The sequence below is a fragment of the Emys orbicularis genome, chromosome 9, assembly GCF_028017835.1.
Source record: "Emys orbicularis isolate rEmyOrb1 chromosome 9, rEmyOrb1.hap1, whole genome shotgun sequence".
Lineage (NCBI taxonomy): Eukaryota > Metazoa > Chordata > Testudines > Emydidae > Emys > Emys orbicularis.
The window spans coordinates 102,691,769-102,704,109 of record NC_088691.1 but is presented as its reverse complement, the minus strand read 5'-3'; positions in this window follow the sequence as shown (position 1 = coordinate 102,704,109).

The window sequence follows — 12,341 nt, the reverse complement described above, 5'->3', positions numbered from 1 at the left end:
GGAACGAAAGCCCCGGCCCCATAAGGACGAGAAAAGAGAACTGGCAACATTAAAGCACCAGTCACCTGTTCGTTTCTCTCACTGATCAGTCACGTACAGGATTTTAGACTGCCATAGATTAGCATTAGTATTTATTTATAGAATGTGTATACGGTGCCATATAGTGTGCTGGATACTTTGCCGAACAAAGACATAGTCCCTGCCCCAAAGTGCTTGCAGGCTAACTTTATACACGACATTATTTATGTATTTATTATTAATTATTATTGTTGTTAATTAATTAATTAATTAATTAATTAATTAATTATTATTATGCTAGCAGTGCACCTGGGAACCTCGATTATGGCCCCATTGTGTCAGATGCAGACGTGAGTTGGTGGAGAGGATGGGTAAGGACATGGGCTCCAGCACTCAGAGCATGTGGTCACTTGGTTATGGTACCTGCCCATCTTCCTTCGGCGTTACTGGTGAGAATTTCAGAGCAGGCTAGGGGATTTAGGTACATGCCTTCCATTTATTTTAATGGCAGATGTGCCCAAATCCTCTAGGATGGACTAAAAATCTCAGTCCAGTTTGAATGGGAGTAAAACGCCTGTGAAGTTAGCCTGTCATCGGTGCATTGTAACTTTTCTTCCTTGTGCCCATACAAACCAGCCCCTTCAGCAGGAGCAGATGTGGTACGAGCAGAATAGCCTTTCCTCCTACTGTCTGCTATAGCCATGGAGGAAGGAGCCTGGTAATCGAGTCTATTATTTCCCCCCTCTGGTAGCTAGCTGGTCCCGAATGCCCTCTCATCTCCAAACCGATCATGAGAAATGTGCCTGTTGCAGATGTAAAGTAAACCAGCATCTCTTTCTAGCCCTTGCATCTGAAATGCGCCCCGCCTTAGAAAAGCTGGTGTCATGGAAATCAGCCCTCACTGTACCACGGTAACAATACTCAGATCACAACTCCTCAAGTTCTGAGACTCCGGAGTCATCGCTGGGCTCTGCTCCCTTTATTAAAGTCTCTGATTTGCTATTACTAAAGGGGACTTTCCCGTTACCGCCCCCGAGCCTGAAAGTGCGCTGACGTCCTATTCCATCGCATGCACACACCTACCAGCCCTGCCCGGGCACCCTGCCTCTTCCCGGCAGTCACCGTGGAAACGAAAGCGCGCCCTGCAGTACCAGCGCCTTGGTTGGTAGGATGCCACGCCGACACCTCCGTGATGGCTGCTCATCAGAATAAAGAGAGATTTTTAAGGCAGTACAGCCCAGTGTGTAGCTCCCCTGCCTCATTCACACCCCCTGGAGCTGTTTGTGCTTAAACTAAGCGTCCACGTTAATCTAACCTGAGCTCTATTAATGAGGCAGGCCTCCTAACTGACTGGAAAAATAACAGGAGTACTTGTGGCACCTTAGAGACTAACAAATTTATTAGAGCATAAGCTTTCGTGGGCTACAACCCACTTCTTCGGATGCATAACTGACTGGGTGGAGCTGGGCCTCTCTTCTTCACCTCACCCCACCATTTCTTCCTTCTCTCTTATCTGTCCTCCCCTTGGCCTCGGGGTATAGCAGCCTACGGCCCCCAACAATCTTCCCCTTTGCCTGTCACCTCCAGCTCCCTCTCTTTCTTTGTGACCCACCCCCTGCCGTGCAGGACCCAGTAGTTCTCTGTTCCCTGTCCCAGACGCACAGTTCACACCACCCATCCTCTCTGGGGCTGCGGTATGAACTGCAGGCTCCCTGCGTACACCCTCTGCCCCGGCTATGCCTCGCATCCAGTTTTCAAGGATCCCCCCTCTATGTCTCCATCCAAAGCTACATCTACATTTATGGTGGGGGTGTAGCGTGCAGGCAGCACACGTGTAGCTACACGCCGCAGGGAAAGGCTCCGGCAGCGGGGAAAGGCTCCAGCAGCGGGGAGGCAACCGGACAGCACGCTGCTAAAAATAGCAGTGTAGACATGGGAAGCACGGCTTGGGCGTGTAGAGAGCTGTGTAGGGTACATACCCTGGCGTTCAGGCATGTAGAGTACTCTACCCACCTATGCAGTCTTCACCGTCTACACTGCTATTTCCACCCACGCTTGCTGGGTGGGCAGTGTCTGTACTTTGCATGCTCCCTACGTGGAGCTGTACCTGAGAGGAAGGCTGGTCTAGTGGTGATGGCACTGGGTTGGGGTGCAGGAAAGCTGGGCTCAAGTCCCTGCTCTGCCACTGCTGCCTGTGTGACCTTGGGCAAGTCCCTTAGTCTCTCTGTGCCTTGGTTCCTCCCAGGGGCGTTGGGAGGATGAATATGTTAACAACTGTGAAGAGCACAGAGGGGGACCATTAAGTAGCTAGATCTGCATGGTCCTTCAGTCCTCCTTGCTAAGGTACTAGGAGAAGTGCCAGCTGTGATGTAGATGCCGGAACAGGACCGCCGGCCTCATGTAACATAGTGCAGTGAACAGCTACCAGCTCACCCTCGAGCCGGGCTAAATTCATATCTGCGACCATGGAGAAAGGTTCTGCCAACCCTGTAAGCCATCCACTTCCTCCAAACTGTGTGGGATTTGAACTCTAAAGGAGGTAGGGGATGGGAATTAGGCCCAGACACTCACTGAACTGCAGAGATGAAATGATCCTTGAGGTTCTAGAAAGGAAACAGAAGTTCGGGGGGCGGGGGACGGACCATCGTGTAAAGGGGGGAATAGAAAGCTGTGCACTTCTGGTATGGAAACCCTAAAAGCGATACCCACCAAGACAAACATTAGTGCCTCCTCTAGGAAAGTAGGGATCTGGTTGCTCCCTCAATGGCAGCACCCCAGTGAGATGCTCCCTCCCTGGGGGACACGGACACCCCACTGAGACGTGCTTCCTTTCCAACCCCTGGAAGCTGGTGTATTTCCAGGACAGGATACTGCTGATCCAGTTCAATCCAGCCACGTGCAGGGCTGATTCCTCAGTACTTAGGAAGGAAGGAAGCCACAGAACAACGAGATGCCAGAGCAAACTCAAAGCAAAACTAGAGAAAGCAAAACTAGTCAACAGGGAGGAAATGCACACTGAATGTAGCCCTGAAGCACGCTCAGTGAAAGGCAGCCAGAGTTCTCAAGTGGGGGAAAGATGGAGGAGACTTTCTGACAGAGGGAAATTTGAGAGAGAGAAACTGGTTCGGAGGTGCCAGCTGACAGCATGCAGGTGAACGTATCCATAGATCCACTGATTGTTACGGCATAGGCCCTTCCAGTTTACTGCTTGTCCGGATGCAGGGATGGAAGTCTTATTTCTCAACTCTAGGTCATCATTATAAGCCCCAGAGTGGCCGTCAGCCATTATCCCAATGAGAGCCTCCAGTCCATGGCTCATGTTTAGCCACCTAGGGACAGGCCCAGCTTCGGATCCCAATGGTCCCAGGATGCCTGCTTTGTCCTTCCGTAGCAGGACCTTCCATCCATGGAGCTCAAAGCCCTTTAGAAACATTAATGAAGGCTCACAATACCCACTTGCGCAGGGATGTATCATGATCACCCCTGTTCACCGGCACATGGCAGCACATTCCCAATCGGGATGAAAGCAAATTTGGAAAACACGGAAACTTTTAAATGAACTGAAAGCCCCTTGTTTCAGACCCCTCTAATCAGGAGTAACTCCACTGAAGTCAGAGACGGGTCGCCCATCCAGACAACAAGAACCAAAGGAGGGGAGCAGGTAATTTGGTCACCCCATAGAGGAGACCCCCTGTGTTGGAGATGGGTGTGATGGCTCCCCCTGAGACCTACCAATGTAGGCAAAACTGAAGGTGGGGAAAATGCAGGGAGGAGACTGGGGTCATGCTGGGAAGGGGAGGGGTGGTCTCTTAACAAAGTCTCAGCTCGTGTTTGGCCCAGGAGTAGAAGGAGGTTTGAGGGGTCTTCATTGCAGAGAACCTGTGAGCTCAGCCCTAGCTGGGGGAAGGTGTTTATCCCAGCCGGTGGGAGAATGATGCAGCAAGATTGAGTGTGCCTGGACTTGGCCCAGTTGTCAGAGCGGCGCCAGGTATTGGTGGTCGGAAGTGGTTGCACTAACTGACAGCCCAAAGTACACAGGAAAAGGAGAGCTGCTCGGGAGACCACACTTACCACACTGATGCAAGCCTGTGTGGCAATCAGCGAGAGGAAGAACCAAGCCTGCCATGGCCCTGTGTGAAGCCAGGGCCAGATTAATCTTTTGTGGGCCCGGCACCAAACATATTTGTGGGCCCCCATGTAGTCGCTATGGGTCCCTTGTGAGTGTGGGGCTGGTGTGGCAGTGCCGTTGGCACCATGGTAAACTCAGTACTGAATCTCAGAGACAGTTTTCATTTTGATCACACACCTCTGCAAGACTATTTGTATTGCCATACACAGCTTCCTTGGGCCCCAGTTTTTCTCACTGAGCTGTACCCATGTGGGTTTACCAGAGTCCACAGTGAGCAGAACTTTCATAGTGATCAGAAGAAATTCCCCAGATTTATCTCCTTCCTCATATCTCCTTCCTCATTCCGAAGTTTGGTAGCCATGTGTCCACTACCACCCTATTTCACCAGTCACTGTCTGTGGTCTTGGTCTCAGTTCAACAAAGTTCCACAGCCAGCAGATACCTGATCAGTTACCCCAGCCCCCATCCTGCCACTTGCGAACAACATTCTCCCAACCCTGGCTCAGTGAGCCCTTGGCCCCTGGGAACCTGAAGTCACCAGCCTTTCTCCCTCTGCTCCCATCGACATGCTATTCCACTACGTGGTCACCACCACCTCTCCCCACGCTTGTTTCCCTTCTACCTTGGACATGCTCCCCCACCAGCTGGGGGTATTCTCCCCCTGCAAGCCTGACCTGCTTCCTCTTTCCCTGCTCCCCTTGACATTCCTTTCCTACTGGTGACTGGCGCACTGGGGGAAACACGAGTAGCCATGTACAGCTCCAGTGACCCGCTGTCCAGCAGGGATAACAGCAGCTTTCTGAACAGACACCTCTCCGTTCAGTTTGGCTGTGAGAGTTTCAGAGAAGTGTGTGTGTGTGACTATCAGCATTTCCCAGCAGTGAGATCTACTGTGTTATTAGATGTGCAATAGTCTCCCTTGGGAAGTGGCTTTGGAGAACATACTGTCAGGGGCAGGGCTTAATTTGTAATGAAGGAGGTGTCGGGGCTCAAGCAATTTTTTTACTTTCATAACTGACACGGCAAGCGCAGAGGTGCCGGGCTCTGAACTGCCAGGCCCAGAGGTGCCGGGGCTCTGAACCGCCAGGCCCAGAGGTGCCGGGGCTATGAACTGCCAGGCCCAGAGGTGCTGGGCTCTGAACCGCCAGGCCCAGGGGTGCCGGGGTTATGAACTGCCAGGCCCAGAGGTGCCGGGGCTCTGTCCTGGCAAGTCTTGGCACAAATTAAGCACTGGTCAAGCACAGTTTTGCTTTAGCTACTGGCATAGGCTGGAGCGAATTCAATGGGTCTGATTCCCCATCCCCACTGATGTACCCAGTGCTTAATTTGTGCCAGGGCTGAGCCCCGGCACCTCTGGGCCTGGCAGTTCAGAGCCCGGCACCTCTGGGCCTGGCAGTTCAGAGTCCCGGCACCTCTGGGCCTGGCAGTTCAGAGCCCGGCACCTCTGGGCTTGGCAGTTCAGAGCCCCGGCACCTCTGGGCCTGGCAGTTCAGAGCCCCGGCACCCCTGGGCCTGGCAGTTCAGAGCCCGGCACCTCTGGCCCTGGCAGTTCAGAGCCCGGCACTTCTGGGCCTGGCAGTTCATAGCCCACCCCTGGGCCTGGCAGTTCAGAGCCCCGGCACCTCTGGGCTTGTCATGTCAGTTATGCAAGTAAAAAAATTGCTTGAGCCCGGGCACCTCTGTCATTACAAATTAAGCACTGGCTGTACCTTTCTGTAGACACTAGACTGTGCACAGGTATAAATGTTAACCCAAGGCGCTAGTGGCAGCAGTTCTCAAAGTGGGTCGCGACCCCATTTTAATGGGGTTGCCTGGGCTGCCGTTAGACTTGCTGGGGCCCGGAGCCGAAGCCCAACCCCCACCGCCCAAGGCTGAAGCTGAAGCCCAAGAGTTTCAGCTCTGGGTGGCGGGCTCAGGTTACAGGCCCCTTGCCTGGGGCTTCAGCTTTGGCCCCCTACCTGGGGTGAAGGGGTTCAGGTTGGCTTTGCCCCCCCTCCACCCAGGGCAGCAGGGCTTGGGTTGCCTCAGGAGCGTAGTGATTTTTGTTATCAGAAGGGGGCTGCAGTTCAATGAACTTTGAGAACCCTTACGCTAGCACAATGGACAATCAAATCCACGACGTTATCGCTACCTGTAATTTAATGTTGGTGGGCCCGAGTCTCCTCACTTACATCAGTGTGAATCGGGCGTAACACCTCAGGAGGTAGTGCAGCGACACCGCTGTAAAACTGCAGTGGGGCCAGCCTCCGGCCCGGCTGTAACGCCGCTGAAATCCGTGAGGTGACACCTCACAGAGCTGGAGGTCGGTGCAGTGGTGACTCAGGTTAGTCATTCTAGATACAAAACGCTTTCTCCACAGCCGAAACCTAATCCCACCAAAACCACAGAGCCCACCTTGTCTTATCTCTGTTCCTAGAAAGACCAACCAGCCAGTTCAGCAAAGTGAACGTTCCTGAAAGGCCAGAGTCTCCCGGCTACCAAACTGCAGCCTGCTGGCACCTTCGACCTTTGCATGGTGTGTAGGCAGCTTCTGTCCCAAGCTGGTAAACGGGGGTGGGGAGGTGGCTTTGCAGCATTAGCCTTTCCCCTCTGGAGGATCCACGACCAAGCTTGCCTTAGGATCACAAGTGAAAATGAGTTTGTTAGGGCTCAGCGTAGTGCAGGGTGGACACTGCAGCTATTACCCGGCATTTCAATACCATTGGCAGCCTGTACTATAAAGACCTGCAGAACTGGAACAGCAGGGGGCACTGCAGGTCAGGCGTGAGGACCACAGGACTAGGATAGCACTGGGGACTGCCGGTCCATCGGGCAAGGGCAGAGCCGTAGAGGTCCAGGATTGGACCAGCAGGGGGTGCTGAGGCGCACCAGCAGAGTTCTGTGTGAGGGAGGCCTAGGTCCTTGTCTTTTGGGTGCCCCACCTGTGCTGCAGTTGCAGGCGCTCCAAAGAGATGTTTGGTGTGGAACCTCCTGCTGAAGAGCCATGAACGGCCAGCAGCTCTGCAGACACATGTCCCCTGGCCCTGGGGAGCCTGTGTGGAAAATGACAATCTGCCTGAACCTACCGCACTGATTTTCTCGGTTTCGTGTGAAGTGGAACTGGAACTGCCTGAACTAACATCCTCCCCCCACCGAGGGGGCCTGCTCCTATACTGAGAACGAGCAAAGCTCTGTCCCACAACCCCCTTCCACCGCCTCGGCCCTTCTTTCCCTTCCTCTTTCTCTTGTTTCCTTCACAGCCTCAACGCCCGACTGCAGTCTCAGCCCATGGCCTGGGAAGGAAGATTATGCGCTCAGCGCACGCCCACACTCAGCCTGAGCGGAGATCAAGTCCGGGTGAAAGCCTAGGGTCAGATTGTGGCCTGTGTCAGGTGCAGAGCCGCACTGGCACAGGGGAGCTCTGGGAGCGATTACCTCATTGGCGTCCCTTCTGGAGCTCCCAGACATCCCATGAGCTCACCCACCGACGCGCCTTGAGGAGAACCCCACCTGCTCTCCACTGCACATCCTGCAGGCTGTGCCGGCTGGTGCGGATGGGAGGGGCCCATGGCCTTGCTTCTTCCCTGCCCTTTCCTATTTCTATGACTTTGGCGCTTCCGGGTGCCAGTTGGGATGGGAGGCCATGTTATGCTGGGTGCTGGATAGACCTGGCTCCTTCCCGCACTCAGAAGGACCATTCCCTGAGCTCAAGGCTGCAATTGTGCCTGGCTCCGGTATTGGGGGCACAAGAGGGGAAGGTTCTTTGTGCCCTCCCCATGCATGGTCTGTCCCCTCCTCTCTGCTTCCCCTCTCTGTTCATTGCTTTGCAGCGTCACGGGGGGGCTCCCTCCTCTCCACGCACACCCCGCTGGGCCCGGCATGCTGGGAACTGTTTCAGAGGCACTGCTGGGACGTGCATCGTTTGCTGACACCTGGCTCCCAAAGGTCTGATGCCCGGGAATCACAGCCTTGTATTCCCAATGCCACTGCCTGCCATGTACCCACCCCCACTGCATCTGCCCTTCCTCAGCCAGAACGTGGTGCCCAGCTGATGGGCAAAATCTTGGCCAGCCTCCTGCAGGTGTGAAGGGGCGAAAATGGGAGGAAAGACCCTTCCCCACCCCTACCTAGTGCAACGGCACAGGAGCAGGGACAACGAAGGACCCACGGGTTTAACCTCCCTGCTCCCGCTGACGTCACTGGGAGTGATACCGTTGGCTTTGGCAGAGCAGAATCATGCTCCATTGGGTTACCACTGGGGTGGGGAGTCCGGCTATGCACCTGCTGGTGCTCCATATCTCCATAGCCAGAAGGTGGGAGGCCATAGCCAGACCTCCAGCAAAGATGTTGCTACCGGCAGCAGGTTCTGGAAAGGAGAGAACGCTGCTCTGAATGACAGCGAGGAGCACTGCAGGACTTACCTCCCTGGCTGTCCTACTCCATCCTGCCCTGTGCAAGCAGGTTGGCGGAGGAACTTCCTGTGATGGGTTGGATCACAGAAACCCCCTGGGGGCTGCCAACTGATGTGCCAAGACTACCTCTACCCCTGCTTTCCTGCCCTGGCAGCTTAGGACTTCAGTGCCCTGCCTGGTTTGAGCCAGACCCATTAGCCTGCTGCAAACCCAGACCCAGAGCCTGAACCACGCCCCCTAACATCCATAGGCTTAATTGAAAGCAGCTTAAGAAGTGTTCCTGTCTTTAACACTCAAATGCCCAACTCCCAGTGGGGTCCAAACCCCAAATAAATCCATTTTACCCTGTATAAAGCTTATACCAGGTAAACTCAGAAATTGTTCGCCCTCTATAACACTGATAGAGAGATATGCACAGCTGTTTGCCATCCCCAGGTATTAATACATACTCTGGGTTAATTAATAAGTAAAAAGTGATTGTATTAAATACAGAAAGTAGGATTTAAGTGGTTCCAAGTAATAGCAGACAGAACAAAGTGAATTACCAAGCAAAATAAAACAAAACATGCAAGTCTATTAATACAATAAGAAAACTGAATACCAATAAAACCTCACCCTCAGAGGTGTTCCAGTAAGCTTCCTTTTACAGACTAGTCTCCTTCTAGTCTGGGTCCAGCAATCACTCACACCCCCTGTGGTTACTGTCCTTTGTTCCAGTTTCTTTCAGGCAGGGGTTTCAAACATGCGGCTCGCGGGCTGGAGTTATTTGCTGCGGCCTGCCAAGCTCCCTGCGGCCCCCTGCCCGAGTTATTTCCTGCGGCCACCAAGCTCCCCTGACCTGCCACCCCCCTCCCCCTCAGCACGCCACGTCCCCGCTCCTCTGCCTACCTCCAGGCGCTTCCCGCCGCCAAACAGCTGTTTGGCGGCCCTTAGTGCTTTCCAGGAGGGAGGGGGGAGGAGCAGGGAGCCACGCGGTCAGGGGAGGAGGCGGAGAAGAGGTGGGGCAGGGTGGGGCCTCATGGAAGGGGGTGGAGTGGGGACAGGGGCAGCAGGGGTGTGTGTGTCAGTGAGGCAAGCCTCGGGTACTAGCCCTCATGTGGCCCTCATGGTCATTTGAGTTTGAGATCCCTGGGTTTCCTTTGGGGTGGAGCTGCTATCTCTTGAGCCAGCTGAAGACAAAATGGAGGGGTCTCCCACGGGCTTAAATAGACTTTCTCTTGTGGCTGGAGACCCCCTCCTCTCTCCTATGCAAAGTTCAGCTCCAAGATGGAGTTTTGGAATCACATGGGCAAGTCACATGTCCATGCATGACTCAGTTTTTACAGGCAGCAGCCATTGCTCACATGCTATCTTGAATGTCTCCAGGAAGACTTCTTATGTGGATTGGAGCCTTCCAAGATCCATTGTTCGTTAAGTGTTTCTTGATTGGGCACTTAATTTGCACATTCCTTTCTCAAGAAGCTGACCAAATGCTTTACAAAGGCTACTTAAAAATCAAGACAATATTCATAACTTCGAATACAAAAATGATACATGCATACAAATAGGATGAATAGATTCAGTGGATCATAACCTTTGCAGAGATGTGTTACATGGCATATGTAGCCTAAAACATACTCCCGTTATGTCATATATACATTCATAAGCATATTTCCATAAAGCTTTATGTGGTGCACCATCACACCCCCTGTTCAGCTGCTGCTGAAAGCCACACGAGCCCAGTGTCTGTGTCCTGTCCCACGCTAGTGGCTTGTCTGTAAAGAGGATAAGAGCCTACTACTGCTATTACTGATGGAGTTTCTCCTTTAGCTGAAGTGGTTGAGGCTTCTGCTTTTAGTGTCAGGGGAGCCATGATACTAGGACTTCATTCCTTGTGCCCAGAATATGGCTCAAACTTCCTTAAACTACCCCTGAGCTCTTGCCAAACACCCTTGTTTTCCAGGAGGCCATTTCTTTCTGGCCCCAGCCCCCCACACTACAGCCCCAAGCTGTGTTTCCTTGGCAGGTAGAAAGCACAGTGGGACGTAAACAAGCACCTGGCAGGGTCCATCCACAAACACACGTGTGTGCTCAGCAAACCGCAGCACACGACCTGCAACTGCGCGGCCAGTGACACCTTGAAGCTCCGATTCCTCTCTCTGCTATGGAGGCAGAGTGGAAAGAGTGAACCAGTCCCAGGGCTGCATCTAGAAAGTGTCAGGTCTTACGGGAAAGCGAAAAACAAAACTGCTGACTGAGTTAACACTTCACCCCCGCTGCCTCCACGTCTTCTGTGCTGTTCTGATGCACTCAGCAAATATTGCCTGGGCTCGCTATTAAAAGCAAAGGGCTGATGCTTATCAGAGCTCTTTCAGTTTGGTGACTTGGCCCCAGCCCACTTGCTGTACAGTATTCGGGTCTGAGTCTACAAAGCTTAGCTCATGCAAGAACCCTTCGTGACTTGGCTCTAAGGAGGCTGTTCACACACACTCAGGCGGGAGTGGAGCAGCAATGTCCTCAATCCGGTTTGAGACCAGACCGCGCCATGTTGCAGGCGCTTTGGAGGACAGGCTCAGGATTCAAAATGATCTTGACAAATTAGAGAATTGGTCTGAATTCGTCTAGATGGAATTCAACGGAGACCAGTGCACTTAGGAAGGAAAAAGCAAATCCACACCTACAAAATGGGGAATAACTGGCTAGGCGGTCGTACTGCAGAAGAGGAGCTGGGGTTCTAGTGGATCACAGATTGAATATGAGTCAACAGTGTGAGGCAGTAGTGAAAAAGGCTCGTGTCATTCTGAGGTGTATTACCAGGAGTGTTGTAGGTAAGACACAGGAGGTAATTGTCCTGCTGTACTCAGCACTGGGGAGGTCCCAGCTCGGGGACTGTGTCCATTTCTGGGTACCACACTTTCAGAAAGATGTGGAGAAATTGGAGAGAGTCCAGAGAAGAGCAACAAAAACGATAAAAGATTCAGAAAATCTGACCTATGAGGAAAGGTTAAGAAAACAGGGCACATTTAGTCTTGAGAAAAGAAGACTGATGGGGGACCTGATAGTCTTCAAATATGTTAAGGGCTGTTCTAAAGAGGACTGTGATCAATGGTTCTCCATGTCCACTGAAGGTAGGACAAGACATAATGGGCTTAATCTACAGCAAGGGAGATTTAGGTTAGATATTAGGAAAAGCTTTCTAACTCTCCGGGTAGTTAAGCTCCGGAACAGGCTTCCAAGGGAGGTTGTGGAATCCCCATCATTGGAGGGGTTTAAGAACAGGTGGGACAAACACCTGTCAGGGACGGTATAGGGTTACTTGGTCCTGCCTCGGCACAGGGAGCTGGATTTGATGACTTCTCAAGATCCCTTCCAGCCGACGTATCTATGATTCGATGAATGTCCAAGTGGGCTCTATGGCCCTAATCCTACCAGCTGACCAGTTCTGAGAGAGCTCACAGCCCCAGACACCCTGCCCTGGGTGGATCCCCAAACCTGCCCTCCAGGGCCTCTCGCGTGAGCCAAGGATTTGTAGGATGTAACCCTCTCTGGGAATTTGAGGTTTCATGGGGTAACTCAGTCAATGGTAAGAAAAAGACACTGATGAGCAGCACTCAATATGCATGAGATATTGGTTATTACTGATCATTTCCTAGGCAGTGCGGCGAGTTATATGGGCCCGTGGTGCCCGGGCTCCAGCAAATTCAGGGCCCGGCTCCACCAATGTTCAGGGCCGGGTCCCTCCCCCGGCCCCACCTGCTGCCCCCACGTGCCTCCCCAGAGTGTTCCCCGGCCCCACCTGCCGCCCCTGCGTGCGTCCCCCGAAC